We start from the raw sequence: 9171 nt of genomic DNA, 5'->3' as shown, positions 1-9171 counted from the left end.
TGATGTGGGCAAAAAGTACTTTCAATGTCAGTCGCAGATTCTGAATAACAAATGTTTATGTCATGATGATCATGATGATGTTAATGTCAGTGAGAAGTGTATCATATGGGTCGAGGGTCAGCTGCTATAGTGTAATGGGAATTATTTACAAAAGTATCAAATAAATAACAGCGCAGTTTATAGATGTGAATGAAAGTTGCAATACTTTCAAGGATGCCTGTGACGTGTCAACATAGTGGTGGAGCAGTGTGTTAATTTGTTTGGGAGATGTTTCAAAATTAGATTGATTTAGAATGACATTAGAGTCATTCTTGGGGAGTGGTGATGGAGGCTGGATGAAAAGAAAGTAAGGAAGGTATCAAAACTAGGAAGTCTATAAAATAATAAGGTAGAGTTGGGGGAGAGACAAAGAGAGAGGAAGAAAGGAAAGAGATAAAGCTCACCAGATGACATGGAGTAAAAAATGTGGGGAGTGTGGAAGAGATGCATGTGCTACATACAATTAGGACTAGCCCCCTGCAAGTAGTGCAGCTGAAATGCAGCAGGCCTGTGGAGAGACAGTACAGGCACTCAAATGTTTGATCATTAGCAGTCTCTGGGGTTTCTATCAGACCTCAAACATTATTGTCAGAGCCGTGACGTCTGCCTGGATTCTACGTTTGAGTGCAAGTTACTATGTCCTACTGCTCTTGTTGTAACTACGGGATCCCATTCTCAGTATCTTTCTAAACAACGCCTGACGCTGCTGCCAGGAATGTAAAATCAATCACTCGCTCTTTGCCAAAGAAATTCTTTCCAGTAAAAACCAACCTGATGGATGTGGTCTTCCTAAATCTAATGGGATAAGTAAAGGCCTAAAGTGGGAAAATGCACCCTTGTTGCGTAAGTGAACACACACACACACACACACACACACACACACACATAGATACAGTCAACCCCACCATGGTAGGCTGTTTCTCTTGTTCCTTCACCTTCACAGGCAGCCCCCTGTTGTTTGCCGTGGACATAACATGTTCATCACCACACAGTTACATCACAGTTCACCAACTGAGCAAAAAGTCCAGGATCCAAAGACATGATTTAAAAAATAAAAGAAGAAAAGAAATATTAAATATTCGGAGAGTAAATAAGCAGAGAGGCAGTTAAAAACAGATACATGAGTATTAACATGGCTGCTATGAGAGTGTATTCGCTTACTCACACTATACAGTAACACACAGTATGTGTCTCTGTCTGCATGCTGTCTGTGTTAGTATGTGTCCATGATTGCACGTGATTTAAAAGCCTCCCTCGGTCCTGGTGAGAGTGCCTTTGGCCTCCCGTGGAGGTGCGCATTATTTCACTGTAATGGGCTGGGGTAAGCATTTTCTGAGCCAATACAGCAAAGCATTCTTAGAGCGCACTGTGCGCACCGTAAACAAAACACAACTCTGCCTGCAGGTGATGCCTCATCGCAGCTTAAATCTCTTTAGCTGAAAAAGTAAAAGTAGACAGACAAAATAGGCTGTTGGTTTTGGTGTGTGTGTGTGTGTGTGTGTCTATTTATAGCAAATGACTAAAGTGCTGAGGGGGGCAGAACTAGGGTTGAAAGCAGGGACACAGTTTAGTGTGACATCATGTGCTGGTTAGGAGAGCAGAGGTTATATATGGGTGCAAAGCAGTCAGATCCTCACCCTCTCTCTCTCTGTCTCCTTTGCTATATTTAGAGAGAGCTTTTGAAGTACACAAGTGTGCAGTTTAACCTTGTTTGTGGAATAGGAAGAAACCTGAATCTTATATCCACGCCGCTGCCCTCTTACTCTTTCTATACATGCTCAAGTTAGACTAAATGTTATGAAAGGGCGATTGTACACAGCGTTCCTAAAAAGAGAAGAAAAACATATAAGGAGGCAGCGAAAGGCAGTGGTTGGCAGGCTTTGCATTGACAGCGTGCTATGAATTATTGATCGGATAGATATCGATGAGGAGGAATCATGTGCATGTGTGTGTGTATAAATATATGTGCGGTGTGTTTAATAATTAAGCAGTACGTGTGTGTGTGTGTGCAGTTCTTTAAATACTCTGTGTTTATGTATATCGGAACAGAAAGAGCGAGCCTCTCTGCCGTCTGAGTGACATCACTGCCAAGCAGAGCATGACAGGCGACAAGGCCACAACCAGCGGGGAGTAATATTACCCACACTTCTCCCTCCTTTATTTATCCCCTCCACCCCAAGGGTCCGATTACTCTTTCATCAGTGACGTAGACGTACTGCCGTTATCACTCTCCTTCTCCTTGGCTTCTTTTTTTGTGCACTGCTGTGTGTTTGCATGCAGGCATCTGGATGATTCTAGTCTTATGAGTTACTGCTTTTTTTTTTTTTTCCCCCTTTTGAATTTTATGATTCATAGGCCTTTAGTGGTTTTCTCTCTGAAGGAGGCACTTTAAGCTTTCAGGCACTCTGTGCCCTTTCTGACAGTCATTCACGATTCAGCTTTATATCTTCTGCATACATTCAAACAACAGAGCTGGGCCATCTGTCTGCCCCGTGAGTCACGAAATGTGAGTGAATTTCTTTTAAAATCATGTTAGCTTTTACAAAATAATAATTGAAGAAAAAAGAATTATTATCATCATCATATTGTTTTTTGACAAATAAATGTGACTAAAGCTACGGTCGGATTATTTTCCTAAACCAAATGGAAAGCAACCACACTTTGATTTTTTCGAGGGATGGGATTCTCTGGTCTTGTTAAGGATTTAAAGTCCATACATTAAATATGCTGGAAAATATTTGCTGAAAACATGTGAAAAGACTTTGAATGATATTTTGTGGAATTAGAGGTTAAAACAGTTTTTCAACAGTTTTTCAGTCCAGGAGTTTGTGGGCGGTCCTAAACGGTGGCTCGATGACACGTTGAGGCCACCCTGAGCGTACCCCTGCACCCCTAGCAGAGAGATAGAGATGAATTCATCTCGCTCAGATTATTTCAAACTCATCTGACACGTTTCAGTCGCTTCAAAGTTGATGCTTGACTGCTCCCACAGTCCCGGAGCTGAGAATACTGCTTATTTTTACAGGATTTTGACACCTAATTTCATAAACTTGTCGATATTATTGATCATTCATGACACCTAATTTCATAAACTTGTCGATATTATTGATCATTCAGATTTGCATGGGTGGTTAATAACACTTTCTTCTATGGTCTGACAAATCCAAAACACATATTTATTCTTACTTTACACAGACTGTATTAGTTTAAGCCAAAGTGTGGCCTTCTTTGAGTTCTCCTCTGTTCGATTAGGCTGTTTTTTGCTGACCATCATCAGGTCAGATGATCAGTTTGTCCAAAATTTTGATCCATGACCAAATACCAACTGAACTAATCAGTTTCCATCCACCTCAGCTGTATTTACCACAACATTGCACTGTATCTGCTAACATCAGCATGTTAGTATTGTCATTGAGTGTGAATATATATATCCCTCTTGGCCTTTCCCCTGAGGGGTGCATGTCCACTGTTACCTGCCTTTCAATTCTTCTCACCTGTCACAATCTAACTATGTCTGTGTGTGAGTTAGTGTGCACTGGTTGGTCTATAGCTTTGTTAGCCACAAGCATACTCATGTCTGGGGGATTTGGGATAAGGTAGTGTGACACTGTAGTCTGCACCTTTCAGAGTTAATTTTGAACTCGTGGTAGTTATATATATTCTCACTGAAGCCGCATCACATCTGTTAGTGGAAACACAATTATCTAATCTGCACTTGTCAACTCCAACTAAAGAACTGACAAACACTAAACACTAAAAAGACGAATTAGACCTGAAATAGAAATAGCAAATGATTTGACTTTGTCACTGTGTGTCAAACACAATTTGCCTACAGAGGAGTTATGAACGTTATTAGACCAGAATAATGAAGATGCTGACTTCCAAGTGCAAGGCTGCCACTTCCTGCTTACGTCTAACCTTCCTCCCACACCCGTCTCCTCCCCTTCTCTTTTCAAGCTCCTCTACCACGTCCTCCCTTTTTTCTCATCTCCCTGTCATCTCTCTTCACCCTCCACCTCTACAGGATCAGTTCTCTTTCGTGCCCCACTGTGAGGTCTCTACGGTGGGCTACATCCTCACTTTTGATCCTTCAGTGTTGCATCTGATGTGGCCCCACTGGGGGGCTCTGAGCTGTACTGACCTTTCCCAGGGGCCCTCCCCTATGTCACACTCATCTGAAGACCCCTAGAGCGTAGCCCGGGAAAATATTGACGTCTTCTATCATCAAAAAGCAGCTGACATCTTTCTGCGTGCAGTATGCGTGCACGTTTGTGTGGTTGATGTATATTCATGCATTTCCGTGTTGTCTCCTAGTGATGTGAATGTTTTTATGTTTTTGTTTACACTGCCACTGTTCTTCAGCCCTGCCTTCTCTCTTTTAGCTTAATAAATGTGTGTGCATGTGAATATGGTGTAAGTGCCCGGCGCAGCTTACAGATGGAGAGGTCTGTTTTGAAGTCATGCAGAGCTTATTAATACTGATTAGTCTAGATCTCATTGAAGTGTTATCCTCGTGGGTACTAAAGCTCTTAACTCTGGTGTGTTTATCAGCTCTCTGGGTGGGAGGGCATATTGACTAAAAATATGATTAAATATTAAAACATATTAACATGAATAACCTGTGTATGATCAAATTTTATGAACTAACATTTTTTTTTGCCTATAATAAGGTTCCTCAGTGGTATGTGACTCAGCTCACTTACTCACAAGGATACAACATGAAAAGTCAGTCCATGCTTGTCACATACGCAGGAGTAGCCTGTTGCTATAGACAAATCAATAGTCTATTTCATGTTTTGAAAGAAGCAGTGTATTCGATAGTGTAAAAAAAACTGCATGATGAAGCACAGATGTGAATAATTCAGTGAATAGAACTTCAAAACCAACGCATAAGACAAAGTGAAAATACGGCACACTGCGGCTTTTCCAGAAAATATGATTCAGTGCATGGACTTTTTCTACTGTACAAATTTTTTAGACCACATATAGGTGGCAGAAATGCAGACTAATTAACCAACAAGATACTTATTGCCGTAACAACCTCCCCTGAAAATTCACAGTGGTAGCCCTAAGAAATAAACAAATCAATACAGAGACAAAATTAATCTTTATGAGCCCATAAATCTTTACAAAAACATGTCGAGCGAAATCTCCATTTGAACCATTAGGTTAAAATAAGCCTCTCTCTGGAGCAAAGTTTCTCTCCATGTTGGGGTATATTGACCAACACCATGCCCATAAACCTGAGCTGGCTGCATCATGTTTCTTATTAAAATGCCTTCCTGTCTACGTTGAACATGCGTCTAACAATAAACATGCTGAGGAAGGACCCGTCCCTAAACACCCATGCATTGACAACATGAATAGTTTACAAATGGCATGTGTTTGTGTGGGCCACATGAGAAATTAAATGTGATAGGTGTTCTATTTCTTTCACATGCTCTATTTCATGAGTCACAGTTATGAGATGGCTAATTAAAATGCTAATTTGCTCCGTTATAAGAACAAGCCAATACAATATCTGTCCTTGAATTCGACTTATATCATGAATCCTTTCATGGCAGTAACTTTTGTGGCCGCTGTTTTATTTTCAAAATAATAGTAACAGTGATAGGAAGACATAAAGTCAGGGACGATGTTGAGTCTGATTTACAAAAGCTTTTTCAGGCTGCCCGTCAGACCAGTTTATTCAATCAAAAGGGTTCAAGTTTATGTCTCAGTGAAAGAACGGACAATCATCTTGTGCTCAGACCTTGATGTCAGCGAACCCGAGGACTGATGTTGCGAGGTTAGTTGTTACCATGATGTCAAGGTAACTGGAAGACATAAACTGAGTGCTTGTAAAATGTAAAGACCACAGTGCCTAATAGATTTAATATTTCAATATATTCTTTAAAATATAGTTTTTATGAATGTTTGTGTTGTTATTACAGCCTGTCAACACTGTCAAAGCTTTGCAAAAAATTACAGCATGTAACAATAATCTATAGGTACGTATGATAAGATATGATATTATATGTAATATGTTATTCATAATTCTTTATGACAGCACAACACGACTAATAATTGCAATGTGCCAAGTTGACAGAACTGTAGCTGAAGGAAAAGATCCAGATTTTAGGAAATAGGCTCATACAGTTTCTTACAGAGCGCTAAAGCTCCCAGAATTGACACTTCAATGTTATTTGAATACATATTTATTGTTTTAAGCACCAAAAACTATCCTAATGTATCAATATATCATCTAAGGGCACTGTATAGTTGTGACATCACAACCTTATGGAAGCCCTGATGACTTGTTTGAAGGCACAGTAGATCTCTGTGGATTGAGCATTATGATACTTTGAACTATAATAAAATACGGAAATCTCACTTTCTCAGACTTTGAATTGAGCTTGCCAACAGCTTAGCATAAAGACCGGAAACATGGACTGTACTGTACTAAGTGTAAGTGTGAACAAAATGTAAGAAATAACAATTCACTGCATTATGGAGGGTAATGTCTCTGACATTTTCTGGGACTATTTCTTGGTGGAGTAACTTCCTGGAATACTCGTTGGTTGCCTGGCGACTCCCTGTTTTGTGTAATAGACCTAAAGTGGGACCATGGTGTTCATAGCGACTGGAAGATGTTATCCATATGAATGTTTGATTAGGAGTTGGAAAGTCCATCAAACATTTGATAATACGCAGTATGATGGTGTTATGTTGGTTATTTTGCATTAAGCACATTATATGACAAGCACAAATATCTCTGTATTCACTCTCCTTCAGCTGCTCTATCACATGGTGAATGGAAAAAAAACCCGTAAAAGGTAGCTCTATTATACCTACTCCTGGTTTCCATAAATAACACGTGGAATTGGAAAATGTGGATGTGGATGGAAATGCATATTTACATTGCTCAGCCACACACATACATTAACACGTGTGCCTAAGCAAATGTTTTGCTCGCGTGCACCATGATGTGATTACCGAGCATCTTTGGGTGCAGCGGTAGACTTGTGGTGAGACAGTCATAAATCTCTGACAGGGAGACAGACAGAGAGATAGACAAGCAGACAGATGGGAGCAGAGAGACTGAGTCTGCACATTCATTTACTGTAAGAGCACCACATGTCTTTGGTGCTGGGGCGATTTGTCATTTTCGCTTAGTAGTACAACTAAGCAAAGTCGATTTTGAACGTAAAGACATATGTAGATTGCATTTCAGGCGTATACTGCTAGACAGGAACATAAGTTGTAAGTTAAACCTGCAGTGTGGAAGTTTTATCTCCCCCTTCTGGCAGTTAGTGCAATTACACAAACACTGATGATGTGTGCTCATCATGTATGGCTATAGCTTTCTCCCATGCTGTGGCCTACTCTGTCATTATGGTTGCTTCCACCTCATTACTGGTTGACGCATTACCACCACCAGTACACCAAATACCAGGTTTCTTTGGTACAGAGAGATATACCCCCTTGGTGATAGGCTTATTCCTCATTGTGTGAGGAATTTGCCCTTGTGTTATGGACCTGATCCAAATGCAGCAAAATCTGCCTTTACCAACATCTCGAGTTCACTTTTTGATGATATATAATGTTTGTTTAATGCGAACAAAGTGTAAATAAAACTATTTCTTTGTCAGCAACAGTAACTCCCCAGAGTGGTTACCTGGCAACTGGTCTCAGCTAAGAAATAGATGATCTTATAGGTTCGACAGAGCTGTTTCCACAAGTGTTAATCACTATTTGTGATTAAGTAAGTTAGCTGCTCACCTCAGCTGTATGTTTGACCTGCAGACATGAGAGAGGTATTTGAAAAGTACACAGGGATCTGTCACATCAGGTAAATCCAAACTCTGACTATGATCATTTGTTATCAGTGCAGAATATACAAATAAAACACCCAGCCACAGTATCTCGATGCATTCAACTGTCCGTCACTGACGGCTCTTGATGCCCTGTGTTGCTTTTTTTTTTTTTTTTCCTTCTAGCGTCTGCACATCCTCTGCCTTTTGAGCGAGTTTCTGTGTTTTTGCTGCAAGGGAGCTGAGAAAACTGTCAAAGATGTGTTCCCATGACAACCTCCATCCAACATTAGCAACATGAAGTGTCAGAGAATATCCAAATGTATGTATGTGAAAGAGAGAGAGAGAGAGAGAGAGAGAAGTAGACAGTTGATGTGGGAGGAAGCGATTTCAAATGAAGCATTGAAAAAAACTTGGACATAAATGTGAAGTGTATGTGTGAGGAAAAAGGTTGATACGGCAAAAATGAATATTTACTCACATGCATATAAATATACTTTTTTCTTTTTTACTTTTTCTACTCTCACTCATCTTTTCTAACACCCTAAAAAAAAGCAAAACTATTTCAGTTCCTCACATGAATGGAAAACCCATCACAGAATATTTGCATTTAGAAAATGCAAATATGCATGCAAACACACACACACACACACACACACAGAGGTACACACAGACTTGCACACAAGCCACTCCATTTGGGATAACCTGCGTGCAAGATGAAGTTGTACCAGGCTCAGGTCCCAGCAGACCAACTGTGCTGGATGTGTTTGTGTTGTTATTTGCGCCATGTCCAGCTCAGCGGTGAAGGACTTTTGCAAGTGTCACAAGAGTATCCTCTGAAAACATTACGTCACAGAAGTAAATATAATTTGCATTTTACACAGTGCGTGGAAAAAAAACAACTGTTGATGTTATCCTGGGTTTAAGAATAGGTCATGGTTGGTGATATTAGCTCTTCTTATGAAATAAATCCTCTTGTGACAAGTTTCTGGCACCCGTCAGCTCATGGCCTGAGGTAGTCTCTCACACTCCTGCACCTCCTGCACCTCCTGCACCTCCTGCACCTCTTGCACCTCCTGCATATCTTCCAATCATCTTCTCCTTCACTGTCACTCCCCACTTCTCCTCTCCCCTGTGTCCTTTAAAATCCCTCTCATTTTCCTATCTCAGTTACATGGAAGAGCAAAATCTCTTTCCATATCTGTTGCTGACATTCTTTATATACCCACAAAACATCTCAGGAGTATTGCAAGTTTTGCGAGTTTTTCTCCCCATGTAAGACTAAGCACATCTTCAAAAGTAGCAATTCTAAAATACAATCTTTCTAAAACTCCAATTT

The sequence above is a fragment of the Larimichthys crocea genome, chromosome XII (genome assembly GCF_000972845.2).
Source record: "Larimichthys crocea isolate SSNF chromosome XII, L_crocea_2.0, whole genome shotgun sequence".
In the NCBI taxonomy this organism is placed as follows: Eukaryota; Metazoa; Chordata; class Actinopteri; family Sciaenidae; genus Larimichthys; species Larimichthys crocea.
This window is presented reverse-complemented; position numbering follows the sequence as displayed.